We start from the raw sequence: 25,390 nt of genomic DNA on the forward strand, positions 1-25,390 counted from the left end.
TGTCCAGTTACGAAATGTTGGAGCAGAAGAAGTCACACTGACATCAGCTCAAAAGAATGAACTATTAAAATAATATCCAGGAGAGAAGTACATACCAAAAGGAACAAAATGTAACTCGGTCTGCGGCTCTCACAGAATGAAGTAGTGCACATGATCTCTCACTTTTAATAATAAACACAATGAATGCGAGAGTAAATTACCACAACCACGCAGTCCAACGAACCTGCTGGGGAAAACAGAAGGAATGTACACTTACAAAATTTTGGAGAAGAAGAAGACACACTGATATCAGCTTAAAAGAATGAACTACTTAAAAGATATCCAGGAGAGAAGTACATACCAAAAGGAACAATATGAAACTTATTCTGCGTCTCTCGTAGCCCATAAGTAGCGCACATGATCTCTCACTTTTAACAATAAACACCATGAATGTGAGAGTAAATTTCCACAACCACGCAGTCCAATGAACCTGCTGGGGAAAACAGAAGGAATGTCCAGTTACGAAATGTTGGAGAAGAAGAAGACACGCTGATATCACCTTAAAAGAATGAACTATTGAAAGGATATCCAGGAGAGAAGTACGTACCAAAAGGAATAATGTGAAACTTAGTCTGCGGCTCTAGCAGCCCGTAAGTAGTGCACATGATCTCTCACTTTTAATAATAAACACCATGAATGTGACAGTAAATTTCCACAACCACGCAGTCCAATGAACCTGCTGGGGAAAACAGAAAGAATGTCCAGTTACGAAATGTTGGAGAAGAAGAAGACACACTGATATCAGCTTAAAAGAATGAACTATTGAAAGGATATCCAGGAGAGAAGTACGTACCAAAAGGAATAATGTGAAACTTAGTCTGAGGCTGTAGCTGCCCGTTAGTAGTGAACATGGTCTCACACTTTTAATAATAAACACCATGAATGCGAGTGTAGATTTCCACAACCACGCAGTCCAATGAACCGGCTGGCGAAAACAGAAGGAATGTCGAGTTACAAAATGTTGGAGAAGATGAAGACACACTGATATCAGCTTTAAAGAATGAACTATTGACAAGATATCCAGGAGAGAAGTACGTACCAAAAGGAATAATGTGAAACTTAGTCTGAGGCTGTAGCTGCCCGTAAGTAGTGCACATGATCTCTCACTTTTAATAATAAGCACCATGAATGCGAGAGTAAACTTCCACAAACACGCAGTCCAATGAACCTGCCTGGGAAAACAGAAGGAATGTCCAGTTACGAAATGTTGGAGCAGAAGAAGACACACTGACATCAGCTCAAAAGAATGAACTATTAAAATAATATCCAGGAGAGAAGTACATACCAAAAGGAACAAAATGAAACTCGGTCTGCGGCTCTCACAGAATGAAGTAGTGCACATGATCTCTCACTTTTAATAATAAACACAATGAATGCGAGAGTAAATTACCACAACCACGCAGTCCAATGAACCTGCTGGGGAAAACAGAAGGAATGTCCAGTTACGAAATGTTGGAGAAGAAGAAGACACACTGATATCAGCTTAAAAGAATGAACTATTGAAAGGATATCCAGGAGAGAAGTACGTACAAAAAGGAATAATGTGAAACTTAGTCTGCGGCTCTAGCAGCCCGTAAGTAGTGCACATGATCTCTCACTTTTAATAATAAACACCATGAATGCGAGAGTAAATTTCCACAACCACGCAGTCCAATGAACCTGCTGGAGAAAACAGAAGGAATGTCCAGTTACGAAATGTTGGAGAAGAAGAAGACACGCTGATATCAGCTTAAAAGAATGAACTATTGACAGGATATTTAAGAGAGAAGTACGTACCAAAAGGAATAGTGTGAAACTCTGTCTGCGGCTCTAGCAGCCCGTAAGTAGTGCACATGATCTCTCACTTTTAATAATAAACACCATGAATGCGAGAGTAAATTTCCACAACCACGCAGTCGAATGTACCTGCTGGGGAAAACAGAAGGAATGTCCAGTTATGAAATGTTGGAGAAGAAGAAGACACACTGATATCAGCTTAAAAGAATGAACTACTGAGAGGATATCCAGGAGAGAAGTACGTACCAAAAGGAATAATGTGAAACTTAGTCTGAGGCTGTAGCTGCCCGTAAGTAGTGCACATGATCTCTCACTTTTAATAATAAACACCATGAATGTGAGAGTAAATTTCCGCAACCACGCAGTCCAATGAACCTGCTGAGGAAAACAGAATGAATGTCCAGTTACGATATGTTTCAGAAGAAGAAGACACACTGATATCAGCTTAAAAGAATGAACCATTTAAAGGATATCCAGGTGAGAAGTACATTCCAAAAGGAACAATATGAAACTTAGTCTGTGACTCTCGTAGCCCATAAGTAGTGCGCATGATCTCTCACTTTTAATAATAAGCACCATGGATGTGAGAGTAAATTTCCACAACCACGCAGTCCAATGAACCTGCTGGGTGAAACAGAAGGAATGTCCAGTTACAAAACGTTGGAGAAGAAGAAGACACATTGTTATACGCTTAAAAGAATGAACTATTTAAAGGATATCCAGGAGAGAAGTACATACCAAAAGGAACAGTGTGAAACTTAGTCTGCGGCTCTATTAGCCCATAAGTAGTGAACATGATCTCTCACTTTTAATAATAAACACTATGAATGTGAGAGTAAATTTCCACAACCACGCAGTCCAATGAACCTGCTGGGAAGAATAGAAGGTATGTCCAGTTACAAAATGTTGGAGAAGAAGAAGACACACTGATATCAGCTTAAAAGCATGAACTACTTAAAAGATATCCAGGAGAAAAGTACGTACCAAAAGGAACAATTAGAAACTCAGTCTGCATCTCTCGTAGACCATAAGTAGTGCACATGATCTCTCACTTTCAACACTGAACACCATGAATGTGAGAGTAAATTTCCACAACCACGCAGTCCAATGAACCTGCTGGGGAAAACAGAATCAATGTCCAGTTACAAAATGTTGCAGCAGAAGAAGACACACTGCTATCAGCTTAAAAGAATGAACTATTTAAAGGATATCCAGCAGAGAACTACATACCAAAAGGAACAATGTGAAACTTAGTCTGCGGCTCTCAAAGCCCATAAGAAGTGCACATGATCTCTCACTTTTAATAAGAAAGTCCATGAATGTGAGAGTAAATTTCTACAACCACGCAGTCCAATGAACCTGCTGGGAAGAACAGAAGGAATGCCCAGTTACAAAATGTTGGAGAAGAAGAAGACACACAGACATCAGCTTAAAAGAATGAACTATTTAAAGGATATCCAGGAAAGAAGTACATACCAAAAGGAACCATGTGAAACTTACGCTGCGGATCTCGTAGCCCATAAGTACTGCACATGATCTCTCACTTTTAGTAATAAACACCATGAATGTGAGAGTAAATTTCCACAACCACGCAGTCCAATGAACCTTCTGGGGAAAACAGAAGGAATGTCCAGTTACGAAATGTTGGAGAAGAAGAAGACACACTGATGTCAGCTTAAAGGAATGAACTATTTAAAGGGTATCCAGGAGAGAAGTACATACCAAAAGGAACAATGTGAAACTCAGTCTGCGGATCTCTTAGCCCATTAGTAGTGCACACGATCTCTCACTTTTAATAATAAACACCATGAATGTGAGAGTAAATTTCCACACCACACAGTCCAATGAATCTGCTGGGGAAAACAGAAGGAATGTCCAGTTACAAAATGTTGGAGAAGAAGAAGACACATTGACATCAGCTTAAAAGAATGAACTATTTAAAGGATATCAAGGAGAGAAGTACATACCAAAAGGAACAATGTGAAAGTGGCTCTCGTAGCCCACAAGTAGTGCACATGATCTCTCACTTTTAGTAATAAACACCATGAATGTGAGTGTAAATTTCGACAACCACGCAGTCCAATGAACATGCAGGGAAAAACAGAAGGAATGACCAGTTACAAAGTGTTGGAGAAGAAGAAGACACACTGATATAAGCTTAAAAGGATGAACTATTTAAAGGATATTCATGAAAGAAGTGTATACCAAAAGGAAGAATGTGAAACTTAGTCTGCGGCTCTCGTAGCCCATAAGTAGTGCACATGATCTCTCACTTTTAATAATATTCACCATGAATGTGAGAGTAAATTTCCACAACCACGCAGGCCAATGAACCTGCTGGGGGAAACAGAAGGAATGTCCAGTTACGAAATGTTGGAGAAAAAGAAGACACACTGATGTCAGCTTAAAAGAATGAACTATTTAAAGGATATCCCGGAGAGAAGAACATACCAAAAGGAACAAAGTGAAACTCATCTGCGGCTCTCGTAGCCCATAAGTAGTGCACATGATCTCTCACTTTTAATAATAAGCACCATGGATGTGAGAGTAAATTTCCACAACCACGCAGTCCAATGAACCTGCTGGGTGAAACAGAAGGATTAACCAATTACAAATTGTTGGAGAAGAAGAAGACACACTGATATACGCTTAAAAGAATGACCTATTTAAAGGATATCCAGGAGAGAAGTACATACCAAAAGGAACAATGTGAAACTTAGTCTGCGGCTCTCGTAGCCCGTAAGTAGTGCACAGGAACTCTAACTTTTAATAATACACACCATGAATGTGAGAGTAAATATCGACAGCCACGCAGTAAATTGAACCACCTGGGGAAAGCAGAAGGAATGTCCGGTTACAAAATGTTGGAAAAGAAGAAGACACACTGATATAAGCTTAAAAGAATGAACTATTTAAAGGATATCCAGGAAATAAGTACATACCAAAAGGAACAATGTGAAACCTAGTCTGCGGCTCACGTAGCCCATAAGTGGTGCACATGATCTTTCGCTTTTAATAATAAACACCATGAATGTGAGAGTAAAGTTCCACAACCACGCAGTCCAACTAACCTGCTGGGGAATACAGAAGGAATGTCCAGTTACGAAATGTTGCAAAAGAAGAAGACACACTGATGTCAACTTAAAAGATTTGACTATTTAAAGGATATCCAGGAGACAAGAACATACCAAAAGGAACAATGCGAAACTTAGTCTGCGGCTCTCGTAGCCCATAAGTTGTGCACATGATCTCTCACTTTTAATAATAAGCACCATGAGTGTGAGAGTAAATTTCCACAACCACGCAGTCCAAAGAACCTGCTGGGGAAAACAGAATGAATGTCCAGTTATGAAATGTTGGAGAAGAAGAAGACACACTGATGTAAGCTTAAAACAATGAACCATTTAATGGATATCCGGAAGAGAAGTACATACCAAATGGAACAATGTGAAACTTTGTCTGCAGTTCTCGTAACCCATAAGTAGTGAACATGATCTATCACTTTTAATAATAAACACCATGAATGTGAAAGTAAATTTCCACAACCGTGCAGTCCAATGAGCCTGCTGGGGAAAACAGAAGCAATGTCCAGTTACAAAATGTTGGAGAAGAAGAAGATACAATGTTATCATCTTAAAAGAATGAACTATTTAATGGATATCCAGGAGAGAGGTACATACCAAAAGGAACAATGTGAAAATAAGTATGCAGCTCTTGTAGCCCATAAGTAGTGCAAATGATCTCTCACTTTTATTAATAAACACCATGAATGTGAGAGTAAATCTCCACAACCATGCAGTCCAATGAGCCTGCTGGGGAAAACAGAAGGAATGAGGCAGTAACAAAATGTTGGAGAAGAAGAAGACACACTGACATCAGGTTAAAAGATTGAACTATATAAAGGATATCCAGGAGAGAAGTACATAACAAAAGGGACAATGTGAAAGTTAGTCTGCGGCTGTCGTAGCATGAAGTAGTGCACATGATCCCTCACTTATAATAATAAACACCGTGAATGTGAGTGTAAATTTCCACAACCACGCAGTCCAATGAACCTGATGGGGAAAACAGAAGGAACGTCCAGTTAGGAAATGTTGGAGAAGAAGAAGACACACTGATGTCAGCTTAAAAGCATGAGCTCTTTAAAGGATACATAGGAGAGAAGAAAATACCAAAAGGTACAATGTGAAACTAAGTCTGCAGATCTTAAAACTCCTAAGTAGTGGATGTGGTCTCTCACTTTCATTAATAAACACCATGAATGTGAGAGAAAATTTCCACAACCATGCAGTCCATTGAACCGGCTGGGGAAAACAGAAGGAATGTCCATTTACGAAATGTTGGAGAAGAAGAAGACACACTGATGTCAGCTTAAAAGCATGAACTATGTAAAGGATATCCACGAGAGAAGTACATACCAAAAGGGACAATGTGAAAGTTAGTCTGCGGCTGTCGTAGCATGAAGTAGTGCACATGATCCCTCACTTATAATAATAAACACCATGAATGTGAGTGTAAATTTCCACAACCACGCAGTCCAATGAACCTGATGGGGAAAACAGAAGGAATGCCCATTTACGAAATGTTGGAGAAGAAGAAGACACAATGATGTCAGCTTAAAAGCATGAACTCTTTAAAGTATATATTGGAGAGAAGATCATACCAAAAGGAACAATGTGAAACTTGGTCTGCGGCTCTCGCATCACATAAGTAGTGCAGGTGGTCTCCCCCTTTCAATAATAAACACCATGAATGTGAGAGTAAATTTCCACAACCACGCAGTCCAATGAACCTGCTGCGGAAAACTGAATTAATTGCCAGTTACGAAATGTTGGAGAAGAAGAAGACACACTGATGTCAGCTTAAAAGAATGAACCCTTTAAAGGATATCCGGAAGAGAAGTACATACCAAATGGAACAATGTGAAACTTTGTCTGCAGTTCTCGTAGCCCATAAGTAGTGCACATGATCTCTCACTTTTAATAATAAACACTATGATTGTGAGAGTAAATTTCCACAACCGTGCAGTCCAATGAGCCTGCTGGGGAAAACAGAAGGATTTTCCAGTTACGAAATGTTGCAGAAGAAAGAGACACACTGATATCAGCTTAAAAGAATGAACTATTTAAAGGATATCCAGGAGAAAAGTACATACCAAAAGGAACAATGTGAAACTTGGTCTGCAGCTCTCGAAGCCCATAAGTAGGGCACATGATGTCTCACTTTAATAATAAACACCATGAATGTGAGAGTAAATTTCCACAACCACGCAGTCCAATGAACCTGCTGGGGAAAACAGAATTGATGTCCAATTACGAAATGTTGGAGAAGATGAAGACACACTGATATCAGCTTAAAAGAATGAACTATTTAAATGATATCCATGAGAGAAGTACATACGAGATGGAACAAAGTGAAACTTAGTCGGCGGCTCTCGTAGCCCATAAGTAGAGCACATGGTCTCTCACTTTTAATAATGAACACCATGAATGTGAGAGTAAATTTCCACAACCATGCAGTCCAATGAGCCTACTTGGGAAAACAGTAGCAATGTCCAGTTACGAAAAGTTGGAGAAGAAGAAGACACACTGATATCAGCTTAAAAGAATGAACTATTTAATGGATATCCAGGAGAGAGGTACATACCAAATGAACAATGTAAAACTTAGTCTGCAGCTCACGTAGCCAATAAGTAGTGCACATGGTCTCACACTTTTAATAATAAACACCATGAATGTGAGAGTAAATTTCCACGACCATGCAGTCCAATGAGCCTGCTGGGGAAAACAGAAGGAATGTCCAGTTACGAAATGTTGCAGAAGAAGAAGACACACTGATATCAGCTTAAAAGATTAAACTACTTATAGGATATCCAGGAGAAAAGTACATACCAAAAGGAACAATGTGAAACTTAGTCTGCGGCTCTCGTAGCCCATATGTAGTGCACATGATCTCTCACTTTTAATAATAAACACCATGAATGTGAGAGTAAATTTCCACAACCATGCAGTCCAATGAGCCTGCTGGGGAAAACAGAAGCAATGTCCAGTTACGAAATGTTGGAGAAAAAAAAAAACACACTGATATCATCTTAAAAGAATGAATTATTTAATGGATATCCAAGAGAGAAGTACATACCAAAAGGAACAATGTTAAACTTAGTCTGCGGCTCTTAAACCCCTAAGTAGTGCATGTTGTCTCTCACATTCAATAATAAACAACATGAATGTGAGAGTAAATTTCCACAACCACGCAGTCCAACGAACCTGCTGGGGAGAACAGAATTAATGTCCAGTTACGAAATGTTGGAGAAGATGAAGACACACTGATATCAGCTTAAAAGAATGAATTATTTAAATGATATCCATGAGAGAAGTATGTACGAAATGGAACAAAGTGAAACTTAGTCGGCGGCTCTCGTAGCCCATAAGTAGAGCACATGGTCTCTCACTTTTAATAATGAACACCATGAATGTGAGAGTAAATTTCCACAGCCATGCAGTCCAATGAGCCTACTTGGGAAAACAGAAGCAATGTCCAGTTACGAAATGTTGGAGAAGAAGAAGACACACTGATGTCAGCTTAAGAGAATGAACTATTTAATGGATATCCAGGAGAGAAGTACATACCAAAAGGAACAATGTGAAACTTAGTCTGCAGCTCACGTAGCCCATAAGTAGTGCACATGGTCTCGCACTTTTAATAATAAACACCATGAATGTGAGAGTAAATTTCCACAACCACGCAGTCCAACGAAAATGCTGGGGAAAACAGAAGGAAAGTCCAGTAACAAAATGATGGAGAAGAAGAAGACGCACTGATATCAGCTTAAAAGGATGAACTATTTAAAGGATATCCAGGAGAGAGGTACATACCAAAAGGAACAATGTTAAACTTAGTCTGCGGCTCTTAAACCCCAAAGTGGTGCATGTGGTCCCTCACTTTCAATAATAAACACCATGAATGTGAGAGTAAATTTCCACAACCACGCAGTCCATTGAGCCTGCTGGGGAAAACAGAAGCAATGTCCAGTTACGAAATATTGGAGAAGAAGAAGAAGACACACTGATATCATCTTAAAAGAATGAATTATTTAATGGATATCCAAGAGAGAAGTACATTCCAAAAGGAACAATGTGAAACTTAGTCTGCAGCTCACGTAGCCCATAAGTAGTGCACATGGTCTCTCACTATGAATAATAAACACCATGAATGTGAGAGTAAATTTCCACAACCACGCAGTCCAACGAAAATGCTGGGAAAAACAGAAGGAAAGTCCAGTAACAAAATGATGGAGAAGAAGAAGACGCACTGATATCAGCATAAAAGGATGAACTATTTAAAGGATATCCAGGAGAGAGGTACATACCAAAAGGAACATTGTGAAACTTAGTCTGCGGCTCTCGTAGCCTATAAGTAGTGCACATGATCTCTCACTTTTAATAATAAACACCATGAATGTGAGAGTAAATTTCCACAACCTTGCAGTCCAGTGAGCCTGCTGGGGAAAACAGAAGCAATGTCCATTTACGAAATGTTGGAGAAGAAGAAGACACACTGATATCATCCTAAAAGAATGAATTATTTAATGGATATCCAAGAGAGAAGTACATACCAAAAGGAACAATGTGAAACTTAGTCTGCAGCTCACGTAGCCCATAAGTAGTGCACATGGTCTCTCACTTTTAATAATAAACACCATGAATGTGAGAGTAAATTTCCACAACCACGCAGTCCAACGAAAATGCTGGGGAAAACAGCAGGAAAGTCCAGTAACAAAATGATGGAGAAGAAGAAGACGCACTGATATCAGCTTAAAAGGATGAACTATTTAAAGGATATCCAAGAGAGAGGTACATACCAAAAGGAACAATGTTAAACTTAGTCTGCGGCTCTTAAACCCCTAAGTAGTCGATGTGGTCTCTCACTTTCAATAATAAACACCATGAATGTGAGAGAAAATTTCCACAACCACGCAGTCTATTGAATCGGCCTGGGAAAACTGAATTAATGTCCAGTTACGAAATGTTGGAGAAGAAGAAGACACACTGATGTCAGCTTAAAACAATGAACTATTTAAAGGATATCCGGAAGAGAAGTACATACCAAATGGAACAATGTGAAACTTAGTCTGCAGTTCTCGTAGCCCATAAGTAGTGCACATAATCTCTCACTTTTAATAATAAACACCATGAATGTGAGAGTAAATATCCACAACTACGCAGTCCAATGAACCTGGTGGGGAAAACATAACGAATGTCCATTTACGAAATGTTAAAGAAGAAGACGACACACTGATATCAGCTTAAAAGAATGAACTATTTAAAGGATATCCAGGAGAGAAGTACATACAAAAACGAACAATGAGAAACTTAGTCTGCGGCTCTCGTAGCCCAGCAGTAGTGCACATGATCTCTCACTTTTATAATAAACACCATGAATGTGAGAGTAAATTTCCAAAACCACGCAGTCCAATGAACCTGCTGGGGAAAACAGAAGGAATGTCCAGTTACGAAATGTTAGAGAAGAAGAAGACACACTGATATCACCTTAAAAGAATGAACTATTTAAAGGATATCCAGGAGAGAAATTCATACCAAAAGGAACAATGTGAAACATAGTCTGCGGCTGTCGTAGCATGAAGTAGTGCACATGATCTCTCACTTTTAATAATAAACACCATGAATGTGAAAGTAAATTTTCACAACCACGCACTCCAATGAACCTGCTGGGGAAATCAGAAGGAATGTCCAGTTACGAAATGTTGCATAAGAAGAAGACACACTGATATCAGCTTAAAAGAATGAATTATTTAAAGGATATCCAGGAGAGAAGTTCATACCAAAAGGAACAATGCGAAACTTAGTCTGCAGTTCTCGTAGCCCATAAGTAGTGGACATGATCTCTCACTTTTAATTATAAATACCATGAATGTGAGAGTAAATTTCCACAACGACGCAGTCCAATGAACCTGCTGGTGAAAACAGAAAGAATGTCCAGTTACGAAATGTTGGAGGAGAAGAAGACACACTGATATCAACTTAAAAGAATGAATTATTTAAAGGATATCCTGGAGAGAAGTACATACCAAAACGAACAATGTAAACCTTAGTCTGCGGCTCTCGTAGCCCATCAGTAGTGCACATGATCTCTCACTTTAATAATAAACACCATGAATGTGAGAGTAAATTTCCACAACCACGCAGTCCAATGAACCTGCTGGGGAAAACAGAAGGAATGCCCAGTAACAAAATGTTGGAGAAGAAGAAGACGCACTGATATCAGCTTGAAAGTATGAACTATTTAAAGGTTATCCAGGAGATAAGTACATAGCAAAAGGAAGAATGTGAAACTTAGTCTGCGGCTCTCGTAGCCCATAAGTAGTGCACATGATCTCTCACTTTTAATAATAAACACCATGAATGTGAATGTAAATTACCACAACCACGCAGTCCAATGACCCTACTGGGGAAAACAGAATTAATGTCCAGTTACGAAATGTTGGAGAAGAAGAAGACACACTGATATCAGCTTAAAAGAATGAACTATTTAAAGGATATCCAGGAGAGAGGTACATACCAAAAGGAACAATGTGAAACTTAGTCTGCGGCTCTCATAGCATGAAGTAGTGCATATGATCTTTCACTTTTAATAATAATTACCATGAATGTGAGAGTAAATTTTCACAACCACACAGTCCAACGAAAATGCTGGGGAAAACAGAAGGAAAGTCCAGTAACAAAATGATGGAGAAGAAGAAGACGCACTGATATCAGCATAAAAGGATGAACTATTTAAAGGATATCCAGGAGAGAGGTACATACCAAGAGGAACAATGTGAAACTTAGTCTGCGGCTCTCGTAGCCCATAAGTAGTGCACATGATCTCTCACTTTTAATAATAAACACCATGAATGTGAGATTAAATTTCCACAACCATGCAGTCCAATGAGCCTGCTGGGGAAAACAGAAGCAATGTCCATTTACGAAATGTTGGAGAAGAAGAAGAAACACTGATATCATCCTAAAAGAATGAATTATTTAATGGATATCCAAGAGAGAAGTACATACCAAAAGGAACAATGTGAAACTTAGTCGGCAGCTCACGTAGCCCATAAGTAGTGCACATGGTCTCTCACTTTTAATAATAAACACCATGAATGTGAGAGTAAATTTCCACAACCACGCAGTCCAACGAAAATGCTGGGGAAAACAGAAGGAAAGTCCAGTAACAAAATGATGGAGAAGAAGAAGACGCACTGATATCAGCTTAAAAGGATGAACTATTTAAAGGATATCCAGGAGAGAGGTACATACCAAAAGGAACAATGTTAAACTTAGTCTGCGGCTCTTAAACCCCTAAGTAGTGCATGTGGTCTCTCACTTTCAATAATGAACACCATGAATGTGAGAGATAATTTCCACAACCACGCAGTCTATTGAATCGGCCTGGGAAAACTGAATTAATGTCCAATTATGAAATGTTGGAGAAGAAGAAGACACACTGATGTCAGCTTAAAACAATGAACTATTTAAAGGATATCCGGAAGAGAAGTACATACCAAATGGAACAATGTGAAACTTAGTCTGCAGTTCTCGTAGCCCATAAGTAGTGCACGTAATCTCTCACTTTTAATAATAAACACCATGCATGTGAGAGTAAATATCCACAACTACGCAGTCCAATGAACCTGGTGGGGAAAACATAATGAATGTCCATTTACGAAATGTTAAAGAAGAAGAAGACACACTGATATCAGCTTAAAAGAATGAACTATTTAAAGGATATCCAGGAGAGAAGTACATACAAAAATGAACAATGAGAAACTTAGTCTGCGGCTCTCGTAGCCCAGCAGTAGTGCACATGATCTCTCACTTTTATAATAAACACCATGAATGTGAGAGTAAATTTCCAAAACCACGCAGTCCAATGAACCTGCTGGGGAAAACAGAAGGAATGTCCAGTTACGAAATGTTAGAGAAGAAGAAGACACACTGATGTCACCTTAAAAGAATGAACTATTTAAAGGATATCCAGGAGAGAAGTACATACCAAAAAGAACAATGTGAAACTTAGTCTGAGGCTCCCGAAGCATGAAGTAGTGCACATGATCTCTCACTTTTAATAACAAACACCATGAATGTGAGAGTAAATTTCCACAACCATGCAGTCCAATGAACCTGCTGGGGAAAACAGAAGGAATGTCCAGTAACAAAATGTTGGAGAAGAAGAAGACACACTGATATCAGCATAAAAGAATGAACTATTTAAAGGATATCCAGGAGAGAAATTCATACCAAAAGGAACAATGTGAAACATAGTCTGCGACCGTCGTAGCATGAATTAGTGCACATGATCTCTCACTTTTAATAATAAACACCATGAATGTGAAAGTAAATTTCCACAACCAAGCAGTCCAATGAACCTGCTGGGGAAAACAGAAGGAATGTCCAGTTACGAAATGTTGCAGAAGAAGAAGACACACTGATATCAGCTTAAAAGAATGAACTATTTAAAGAATATCCAGAAGAGAAGTACATACCAAAAGGAACAATGTGAAACTTAGTCTGCGGCTGTCATAGCATGAAGTAGTGCATATGATCTCTCACTTTTAATAATAAGCACCATGAATGTGAGAGTAAATTTTCACAACCACGCACTCCAATGAACCTGCTGGGGAAATCAGAAGGAATGTCCAGTTACGAAATGTTGCATAAGAAGAAGACACACTGACATCAGCTTAAAAGAATGAATTATTTAAAGGATATCCAGGAGAGAAGGTCATACCAAAAGGAACAATGCGAAACTTAGTCTGCGGTTCTCGTTGCCCATAAGTAGTGGATATGATCTCTCACTTTTAATAATAAATACCATGAATGTGAGTGTAAATTTCCACAACGACGCAGTCCAATGAACCTGCTGGTGAAAACAGAAAGAATGTCCAGTTACGAAATGTTGGAGGAGAAGAAGACACACTGATATCAGGTTAAAAGAATGAACTATAAAAATGATATCTAGGAGAGAAGTACATACCAAAAGAACAATGTGAAACTTAGTCTGCGGCTCTCGTAGCCCATAAGTAGTGCACATGATCTCTTACTTTTAATAATAAGCACCATGAATGTGAGAGTAAATTTTCACAACCACGCACTCCAATGAAACTGCTGGGGAAAGCAGAAGGAATGTCCAGTTACAAAATGTTGGAGAAGAAAAAGACACACTGATGTGAGCTTAATAGCACGAACTCTTTAAAGGATATATAGGAGAGTAGAACATACCAAAAGGAACAATGTGAAACATAGTCTGCAGCTCTTAAAACCCCTAAGTAGTGCACGTGGTCTCTCACTTTCAATAATAATCACCATCAATGTGAGAGTAAATTTCCACAACCATGCAGTCCAATGAACCTGCTGGGGAAAACAAATGGAATGTCCAGTTACGAAATGTTGCATAAGAAGAAGACACACTGATATCAGCTTAAAAGAATGAACTATTTAAAGGATATCCAGGAGATAAGTACATACCAAAAGGAACAATGTGAAACTTAGCCTGAGGCTCCAGTAGCATGAAGTAGTGCACATGATCTCTCAGTTTTAATAATAAACACCAGAAATGTGTGAGTAAATTTCCAAAACCATGCAGGCCATTGTACCTGCTGGGGAAAACAAATGGAATGTCCAGTTACGAAATGTTGGAGAAGAAGAAGACACACCGATATCAGCTTAAAAGAATGAACTATTTAAATGATATCCAGGAGAGAATTACATACCAAAAGTGACAATGTGAAACTTCATCTTCGTCTCTCGTATCCCATCAGTAGTGCACATTATCTCTCACTTTTATAATTAACACCATGAATGTGAGAGTAAATTTCCAAAACCACGCAGTCCAATGTACCTGCTGGGGAAAACAGAAGGTGTGTCCAGTTACGAAATGTTGGAGAAGAAGAAGACACATTGATATCAACTTAAAAGAATGAACTATTTAAAGGATATCCAGGGGAGAAGTACATACCAAAAGGAACAATGTGAAACTTAGTCTGAGGCTCCCGTAGCATGAAGTAGTGCACATGATCTCTCACTTTTAATAATAAACACCAGAAATGTGTGAGTAAATTTCCACAACCACGCAGTCGAATGAAACTGCTGGGGAAAACAGAAGGAATGTCCAGTAACAAAATGTTGGAGAAAAAGAAGGCGCACTGATATCAGCTTAAAAGAATGAACTATTTAAAGGATATCCAGGAGAGAAGTTCATACCAAAAGGAACAATGCGAAACTTAGTCTGCAGTTCTCGTAGCCCATAAGTAGTGGACATGATCTCTCACTTTTAATTATAAATACCATGAATGTGAGAGTAAATTTCCACAACGACGCAGTCCAATGAACCTGCTGGTGAAAACAGAAAGAATGTCCAGTTACGAAATGTTGGAGGAGAAGAAGACACACTGATATCAACTTAAAAGAATGAATTATTTAAAGGATATCCAGGAGGCAAGTACATACCAAAAGGAACAATGTGAAACTAAGTCTGTGGCTCTTAAGACCCCTAAGTAGTGCACATGATCTCTCACTTTTAATAATAAACACCCTGAATGTGAGAGTAAATTTCCATAACCATGCAGTACTTTGAACCTGCTGGGGAAAACAGAAGGAATGTCCAGTTACGAAATGTTGCAGAAGAAGAAGACACAATGATTTCAGCTTAAAAGAGTGAACTTTTTAAAGGAGATCTAGGAGAGAAGTACATACCAAAAGGAACAATGTGAAACTTCATCTGCGGCTCTCGTAGCCCATCAGTAGTGCACATGATCTCTAACTTTTAATAATAAACACCATTAATGTGAGAGTAAATTTCCACAACCACGCAGTCCAATGAACCTGCTGGGGAAAACAGAAGGAATGTCCAGTTACGAAATGTTGTTGAACAAGAAGACACACTGATATCAGCTTAAAAGAATGATCTATTTAAAGGTTATCCAGGAGTGAAGTACATAGAAAAAGGAAGAATGTGAAACTTAGTCTGCGGCTCTCGTAGCCCATAAGTAGTGCACATGATCTCTCACTTTTAATAATAAACACCATGAATGTGAGATTAAATTTCCACAACCATGCAGTCCAATGAGCCTGCTGGGGAAAACAGAAGCAATGTCCATTTACGAAATGTTGGAGAAGAAGAAGACTCACTGATATCATCCTAAAAGAATTAATTATTTAATGGATATCCAAGAGAGAAGTACATACCAAAAGGAACAATGTGAAACTAAGTCTGTGGCTCTTAAGACCCCTAAGTAGTGCACATGATCTCTCACTTTTAATAATAAACACCCTGAATGTGAGAGTAAATTTCCATAACCATGCAGTACTTTGAACCTGCTGGGGAAAACAGAAGGAATGTCCAGTTACGAGATGTTGCAGAAGAAGAAGACACAATGATATCAGCTTAAAAGAGTGAACTATTTAAAGGAGATCTAGGAGAGAAGTACATACCAAAAGGAACAATGTGAAACTTCATCTGCGGCTCTCGTAGCCCATCAGTAGTGCACATGATCTCTCACTTTTAATAATAAACACCATTAATGTGAGAGTAAATTTCCACAACCACGCAGTCCAATGAACCTGCTGGGGAAAACAGAAGGAATGTCCATTTACGAAATGTTGTTGAAGAAGAAGACACACTGATATCAGCTTAAAAGAATGATCTATTTAAAGGTTATCCAGGAGTGAAGTACATAGCAAAAGGAAGAATGTGAAACATAGTCTGCGGCTCTTGTAGGCCATAAGTAGTGCACATGATCTCTCACTTTTAATAATAAACACCATGAATGTGAGGGTAAATTTCCACAACCACGCAGTCCAATGAACCTGATGAGGAAAAAAGAAAGAGTGTCCAGTTACGAAATGCTGGAGAAGAAAAAGACACACTGATGTCAGCTTAATAGCACGAATTCTTTAAAGGATATATAGGAGAGTAGAACATACCAAAAGGAACAATGTGAAACGTAGTCTGCGGCTCTTAAAACCCCTAAGTAGTGCACGTGGTCTCTCACTTTCAATAATAATCACCATGAATGTAAGAGTAATTTTCCACAAACACGCAGTCCATTGAACTGGCTGGGGAAAACAGAAGGAATGTCCAGTTACGAAATGTTGCAGAAGAAGAAGACACACTAATATCAGCTTAAAAGAATAAACTATTTAAAGGATATCCAGGAGGGAAGTACATACCAAAAGGAACAATGTGAAACGTAGTCTGCGACTCTCGTAGACCATAAGTAGTGCACATGATCTCTCACTTTTAATAATAAACACCATGAATGTGAGGGTAAATTTCCACAACCACGCATTCCAATGAAGCCTGATGAGGAAAAAAGAAGGAATGTCCAGTTACGTAATGTTGGAGAAGAAAAAGACACACTGATGTCACCTTAAAAGCATGAACTCTTTAAAGGATATATAGGAGAGTAGAACATACCAAAAGGAACAATGTGAAACTTAGTCTGCGGATCTTAAAACCCCTAAGTAGTGCACGTGGTCTCTCACTTTCAATAATAAACACCATGAATGTGAGAGTAAATTTCCACAACCACGCAGTCCTTTGAACTGGCTGGGGAAAACAGAAGGAAAGTCCAGTTACGAAATGTTGCTGAAGAAGAAGACACAGTGATATCAGCTTAAAAGAATGAACTATTTAAAGGATATCCAGGAGGGAAGTACATACCAAAAGGAACAATGTGAAACTTAGTCTGCGGTTCTCGTATCCCATAAGTAGTGCACATGATTTCTCACTTTTGATAATAAGCACCATTAATGTGAGAGTAAATTTTCACAACCACGCAGTCCAATGAACTGCTGGGGAAATCAGAAGGAATGTCCAGTTACGAAATGTTGCATAAGAAGAAGACACACTGATATCAGCTTAAAAGAATGAACTATTTAAAGGATATCCAGGAGAGAAGTTCATACCAAAAGGAACAATGCGAAACTTAGTCTGCGGTTCTCGTAGCCCATAAGTAGTGCACATGATCTCTCACTTTTAATAATAAATACCATGAATGTGAGAGTAAATTTCCACAACCACGCAGTCCAATGAACCTGCTGGTGAAGGCAGAAAGAATGTCCATTTACGAAATGTTGGAGGAGAAGAAGACACACTGATATCAGGTTAAAAGAATGAACTATATAAAGGATATCCAGGAGAGAATTACATACCAAAAGGAACAATGTGAAACTTAGTCTGCATAAGTAGTGCACATGTTTTCTCACTTTTAATATTAGTGACCATGAATGTGAGATTAAATTTCCACAACGACACAGTCCAATGGACCTGCTGGGGAAAACAGAAAGAATGTCCATTTACAAAATGTTGGAGAGGAAGAAGACACACTGATATCAGCTTAAAAGAATAAACTATTTAAAGGATGAGAATCTTCAAGTTTTCGCGGCGCAAAGACTGCTCCATTAAGTTTCGGGAATGCAGCCGCATGAATTCTGCTTCTTCTAATATTTCGGCTGTATACCTTTCAGCCATCTTCAGAGAGAGCCGTACGACTGACGCTCCAGCGCTCGCTCCATCCTTTTAAACTCGCGAACCGCGCCACTGCGCATGCGGCCACAGATAAACAAGGCGCCAGTGAAGTTAATCGGCGTCAAAGACGTACAACATATGCATGAGTTACGTCTGTGGCTGCGCATTCGATCCATGCTGGGAGGTCGATGTATTACTGGGAGCTGAACTGTAGCGACGTCTTTGTAAGTTCCATATTGAAAGTGCCGGATTCCATGATTTATCTAATGTGAAACCGCTGTCTCTATTAATTAAATTGTTCGTCAAGCGGATTTCAATGGCCTCCTTTACTACGGAGTCCCAGAAAGATGAAACAGAAGTCAGAATTTCGACATTTTCATATACCATAGAGTGACCAGAATCAATACAATGCTCTGCCACAGCCGATTTACTGGGTTGTAAAAGCCGAGTGTACCTGCGATGTTCCGTACACCTCTCTTGGACTGTACGATTCGTTTGTCCGATATATGAAAGGCCACATTCACATGGTATCTTGTAAACTCCAGGCTTGCGGAGTAGTAAGTCATCTTTAACGGAACCCAGGAGTGCAGCCGTCTTCGCCGGTGGACGAAAAATCACTTTTACTTTATGTTTAGTGAGGATCCTTCCTATTTTGGATGAAAGGCTTCCCACATACGGCAGGAAAGCCATGGATTTAAATGTTTCCTCGTCATCTTCTGCATTCCTTACGGACACCTTAGGTTTTATTTGTAGTGCCTTACGTATCTGTTGTGGAGAATACCCGTTGTCCTCAAAAACTCTCTTCAGATGTAAAAGTTCGTCTTTTAAACTACTTTCATCAGAAATGACGTGTGCTCGGTGTACCAAAGTTCTTAGAACACTACTCGTCTGTGAAGGATGGTGACAGCTATTTGCATGTAAATATAAGTCCGTATGGGTCGGTTTCCGATATACTGCATGACCCAAAGTGCCATCTTCTTTGCGCCGTACCAGGACATCCAAAAATGGAAGACATCCCTCCTTTTCCACTTCCATTGTAAAATGAATTTGTCCATGGATGGAGTTCAGATGGTTTAAGAAGTCCTGCAATTTGTCCTCGCCATGGGGCCACACTACGAAGGTGTCATCAACGTACCTCCAAAAAACTGTAGGCTTCAAAATAGCAGACTCCAGGGCCTTCTCCTCGAAGTCCTCCATAAATAAATTGGCCACCAAGGGTGACAAAGGACTACCCATGGCAACACCGTCAGTCTGTTCAAAAAAGTCGTTATTAAATAAAAAGTATGTGGAGGTCATCACATGGTGAAACAAAGCTAAAATCTCCTTATCAAAACTTTTTCCAATGAGATCTAAAGATTCAGAGAGAGGTACCTTAGTAAATAGCGACACTACATCAAAGCTGACTAATAGGTCAGAGGTGTTCAGTTTCAAAGATTTTAATTTGCCAATGAAATCTGCAGAGTTCCTTATATGATGATCACATTTTCCCACAAGCGGCCTCAATAGTGACGCCAGGTGCTTGGCACAATCATAGTTGGGAGAACCAATATTGCTCACGATAGGACGTAGAGGAACGTCTTTCTTATGGATCTTTGGAAGTCCATAAAGCCTTGGAGGCACTGCACCGCTTGGTTTCAGTCTTCGTATGACCTCCGGTGGAAATGGGGAGGCATTCAAAAGCGACACCGTCTTCCTCACCACCTTGTTGGTGGGGTCCTTACTGATCTTCCGGTACATACTATCATTCAGTAAGCTGTATATCTTATCATGATAGTCGTCACGTGACATTAAAACAGTGGCATTACCTTTATCAGCAGGAAGAACCAACGTTTCGGTATCTTGGCGGAGCTTACGTAGTGCAGACCTCTCCGCCACAGATATATTGCTTCTTTGTGGGCGAGCCTTCATGACAGCTCGACAAGTTTCGCGTCTTATTTCATCTGCAGAATCTGTAGAGAGTGGTCGGACAGCTTCTTCAACGGCACTGATGAATGCAGGTATAGGCAAAACCTTTGGCGTGGGTGCAAAATTCAGTCCTTTGCTTTGTATTGATTCTGGTCACTCTATGGTATATGAAAATGTCGAAATTCTGACTTCTGTTTCATCTTTCTGGGACTCCGTAGTAAAGGAGGCCATTGAAATCCGCTTGACGAACAATTTAATTAATAGAGACAGCGGTTTCACATTAGATAAATCATGGAATCCGGCACTTTCAATATGGAACTTACAAAGACGTCGCTACAGTTCAGCTCCCAGTAATACATCGACCTCCCAGCATGGATCGAATGCGCAGCCACAGACGTAACTCATGCATATGTTGTACGTCTTTGACGCCGATTAACTTCACTGGCGCTTTGTTTATCTGTGGCCGCATGCGCAGTGGCGCGGTTCGCGAGTTTAAAAGGATGGAGCGAGCGCTGGAGCGTCAGTCGTACGGCTCTCTCTGAAGATGGCTGAAAGGTATACAGCCGAAATATTAGAAGAAGCAGAATTCATGCGGCTGCATTCCCGAAACTTAATGGAGCTATTTAAAGGATATCCAGGAGAGAAATACATACCAAAAGGAAAAATGTGAAACTTCGTCTGCGGCTCTCGTAGCCCATCAGTAGTGCACATGATATCTCACTTTTAATAATAAACACCATTAATGTGAGAGTAAATTTCCACAACCACGCAGTCCAATGAACCTGCTGGGGAAAACAGAAGGAATGTCCAGTTACGAAATGTTGTTGAAGAAGAAGAAACACTGCTATCAGCTTAAAAGAATGAACTATTTAAAGGATATCCAGGAGAGAAGTACATACCAAAAGGAACAATGTGAAACTTAGTCTGCAGCTCTCGTAGCACATAAGTAGTGCACATAATGTCTCACTTTTAATTATAAACACCATGAATGTGATAGTAAATTTCCACAACCACGCAGTACAACGAACCTGCTGGGGAAAACAGAATTGCTGGGGAAAACAGAAGGAATGTCCAGTTACAAAATGTTGCAGAAGAAGAAGACACACTGATATCAGCTTAAAAGAATGAACTATTTAAATGATATCCAGGAGAGAAGTACATACGAAAATGAACAATGTGAAACTAAGTCTGTGGCTCTTAAAACCCCTAAGTAGTGCACATGATCTCTCACTTTTAATAATAAACACCCTGAATGTGAGAGTAAATTTCCATAACCATGCAGTACTTTGAACCTACTGGGGAAAACAGAAGGAATGTCCAGTTACGAAATGTTGCAGAAGAAGAAGACACAATGATATCAGCTTAACAGGATGAAATATTTAAAGGAGATCTAGGAGAGTATTACATACCAAAAGGAACAATGTGAAACTTCGTCTGCGGCTCTCGTAGCCCATTAGTAGTGCACATGATCTCTCACTTTTAATAATAAACACCATGAATGTGAGGGTAAATTTCCACAACCACGCAGTCCAGTGAACCTGATGAGGAAAAAAGAAAGAATGTCCAGTTACGAAATGTTGGAGAAGAAAAAGACACACTGATGTCAGCTTAATAGCACGAACTCTTTAAAGGATATATAGGAGAGTAGAACATACCAAAAGGAACAATGTGAAACGTAGTCTGCGGCTCTTAAAACCCCTAAGTAGTGCACGTGGTCTCTCACTTTGAATAATAATCACCATGAATGTAAGAGTAAATTTCCACAAACACGCAGTCCATTGAACTGGCTGGGGAAAACAGAACGAATGTCCAGTTACGAAATGTTGCAGAAGAAGAAGACACACTAATATCAGCTTAAAAGAATGAACTATTTAAAGGATATCTAGGAGAGAAGTACATACCAAAAAAAACAATGTGAAACTTAGTCTGAGGCTCCCGTAACATGAAGTAGTGCACATGATCTCTCACTTTTAATAATAAACACCAAAAATGTGTGAGTAAATTTCCACAACCACGCAGTCCTTTAAACTGGCTGGGGAAAACAGAAGGAATGTCCAGTTACGAAATGTTGCTGAAGAAGAAGACACAATGATATCAGCTTAAAAGAATGAACTATTTAAAGGATATCCAGCAGGGAAGTACATACCAAAAGGAACAATGTGAAACTTAGTCTGCGGCTCTCGTAGCCCATAAGTAGTGCACATGATTGCTCACTTTTAATAATAAGCACCATGAATGTGAGAGTAAATTTTCACAACCACGCAGTCCAATGAACTGCTGGGGAAATCAGAAGGAATGTCCAGTTACGAAATGTTGCAGAAGAAGAAGACACACTAATATCAGCTTAAAAGAATAAACTATTTAAAGGATATCCAGGAGGGAAGTACATACCAAAAGGAACAATGTGAAACGTAGTCTGTGGCTCTCGTAGCCCATAAGTAGTGCACATGATCTCTCACTTTTGATAATAAGCACCATGAATGTGAGAGTAAATTTTCACAACCACGCAGTCCAATGAACCTGCTGGGGAAAACAGAAGGAATGTCCAGTTTCGAAATGTTGGAGAAGAAGAAGACACACCGATATCAGCTTAGAAGAATGAACTATTTAAATGATATCCAGGAGAGAAGTACATACCAAAAGGAACAATGTGAAACTTAGTCTGCATAAGTAGTGCACATGATCTCTCACTTTTAATATTAGTAACCATGAATGTGAGAGTAAATTTCCACAACCACGCAGTCCAATGTACATGCTGGGGAAAACAGAAGGTGTGTCCAGTTACAAAATGTTGGAGAAGAAGAAGACACACTGATATCAACTTAAAAGAATGAACTATTTAAAGGATATCCAGGAGAGAAGTACATACCAAAAAAAACAATGTGAAACTTAGTCTGAGGCTCCCGTAGCATGAAGTAGTGCACATGATCTCTCACTTTTAATAATAAACACCAGAAATGTGTGAGTAAATTTCCACAACCACGCAGTCCAATGAAACTGCTGGGGAAAACAGAAGGAATGTCCATTAACAAAATGTTGGAGAAGGACCATAGCAAAAGGAAGAATGTGAAACTTAGTCTGCGGCTCTCGTAGCCCATAAGTAGTGTACATGAGCTCTCACTTTTAATAATAAACACCATGAATGTGAGGGTAAATTTCCACAACCACGCATTCCAATGGAGCCTGATGAGGAAAAAAGAAGGAATGTCCAGTTACGTAATGTTGGAGAAGAAAAAGACACACTGATGTCAGCTTAAAAGCATGAACTCTTTAAAGGATATATAGGAGAGTAGAACATACCAAAAGGAACAATGTGAAACTTAGTCTGCGGCTCTTAAAACCCCTAAGTAGTGCACGTGGTCTCTCACTTTCAATAATAAACACCATGAATGTGAGAGTAAATTTCCACAACCACGCAGTCCTTTGAACTGGCTGGGGAAAACAGAAGGAATGTCCAGTTACGAAATGTTGCTGAAGAAGAAGACACAGTGATATCAGCTTAAAAGAATGAACTATTTAAAGGATATCCAGGAGGGAAGTACATACCAAAAGGAAGAATGTGAAACTTAGTCTGCGGTTCTCGTATCCCATAAGTAGTGCACATGATTGCTCACTTTTGATAATAAGCACCATTAATGTGAGAGTAAATTTTCACAACCACGCAGTCCAATGAACTGCTGGGGAAATCAGAAGGAATGTCCAGTTACGAAATGTTGCATAAGAAGAAGACACACTGATATCAGCTTAAAAGAATGAACTATTTAAAGGATATCCAGGAGAGAAGTTCATACCAAAAGGAACAATGCGAAACTAAGTCTGCGGTTCTCGTAGCCCATAAGTAGTGCACATGATCTCTCACTTTTAATAATAAATACCATGAATTTGAGAGTAAATTTCCACAACCACGCAGTCCAATGAACCTGCTGGTGAAGGCAGAAAGAATGTCCATTTACGAAATTTTGGAGGATAAGAAGACACACTGATATCAGGTTAAAAGAATGAACTATATAAAGGATATCCAGGAGAGAATTACATACCAAAAGGAACAATGTGAAACTTAGTCTGCATAAGTAGTGCACATGTTTTCTCACTTTTAATATTAGTGACCATGAATGTGAGATTAAATTTCCACAACGACACAGTCCAATGAACCTGCTGGGGAAAACAGAAAGAGTGTCCATTTACAAAATGTTGGAGAGGAAGAAGACACACTTATATCAGCTTAAAAGAATAAACTATTTAAAGGATATCCAGGAGAGAAATACATACCAAAAGGAAAAATGTGAAACTTCGTCTGCGGCTCTCGTAGCCCATCAGTAGTGCACATGATATCTCACTTTTAATAATAAACACCATTAATGTGAGAGTAAATTTCCACAACCACGCAGTCCAATGAACCTGCTGGGGAAAACAGAAGGAATGTCCAGTTACGAAATGTTGTTGAAGAAGAAGAAACACTGCTATCAGCTTAAAAGAATGAACTATTTAAAGGATATCCAGGAGAGAAGTACATACCAAAAGGAACAATGTGAAACTTAGTCTGCAGCTCTCGTAGCACATAAGTAGTGCACATAATGTCTCACTTTTAATTATAAACACCATGAATGTGATAGTAAATTTCCACAACCACGCAGTACAACGAACCTGCTGGGGAAAACAGAATTGCTGGGGAAAACAGAATTAATGTCAAGTTACGAAATGTAGGAGAAGAAGAAGACACACTGATATCATCTTAAAAGAATGAACTATTTAAAGTATATCCAGGAGAGAAGTACATACCAAAAGGAACAATGTAAAACTTAGTCTGCGGCTCCCATAGCCCATAAGTAGTGCACATAATCTGTCACTTTTAATAATAAACACCATGAATGTGAGAGTAAATTTCCACAAACACGCAGTCCAATAAACCTGCTGGGGAAAACAGAAGGAATGTCCAGTTACAAAATGTTGCAGAAGAAGAAGACACACTGATATCAGCTTAAAAGAATGAACTATTTAAATGATATCCAGGAGAGAAGTACATACGAAAATGAACAATGTGAAACTAAGTCTGTGGCTCTTAAAACCCCTAAGTAGTGCACATGATCTCTCACTTTTAATAATAAACACCCTGAATGTGAGAGTAAATTTCCACAACCATGCA

This window comes from Schistocerca gregaria, chromosome 3 (genome assembly GCF_023897955.1).
Source record: "Schistocerca gregaria isolate iqSchGreg1 chromosome 3, iqSchGreg1.2, whole genome shotgun sequence".
NCBI lineage: Eukaryota > Metazoa > Arthropoda > Insecta > Orthoptera > Acrididae > Schistocerca > Schistocerca gregaria.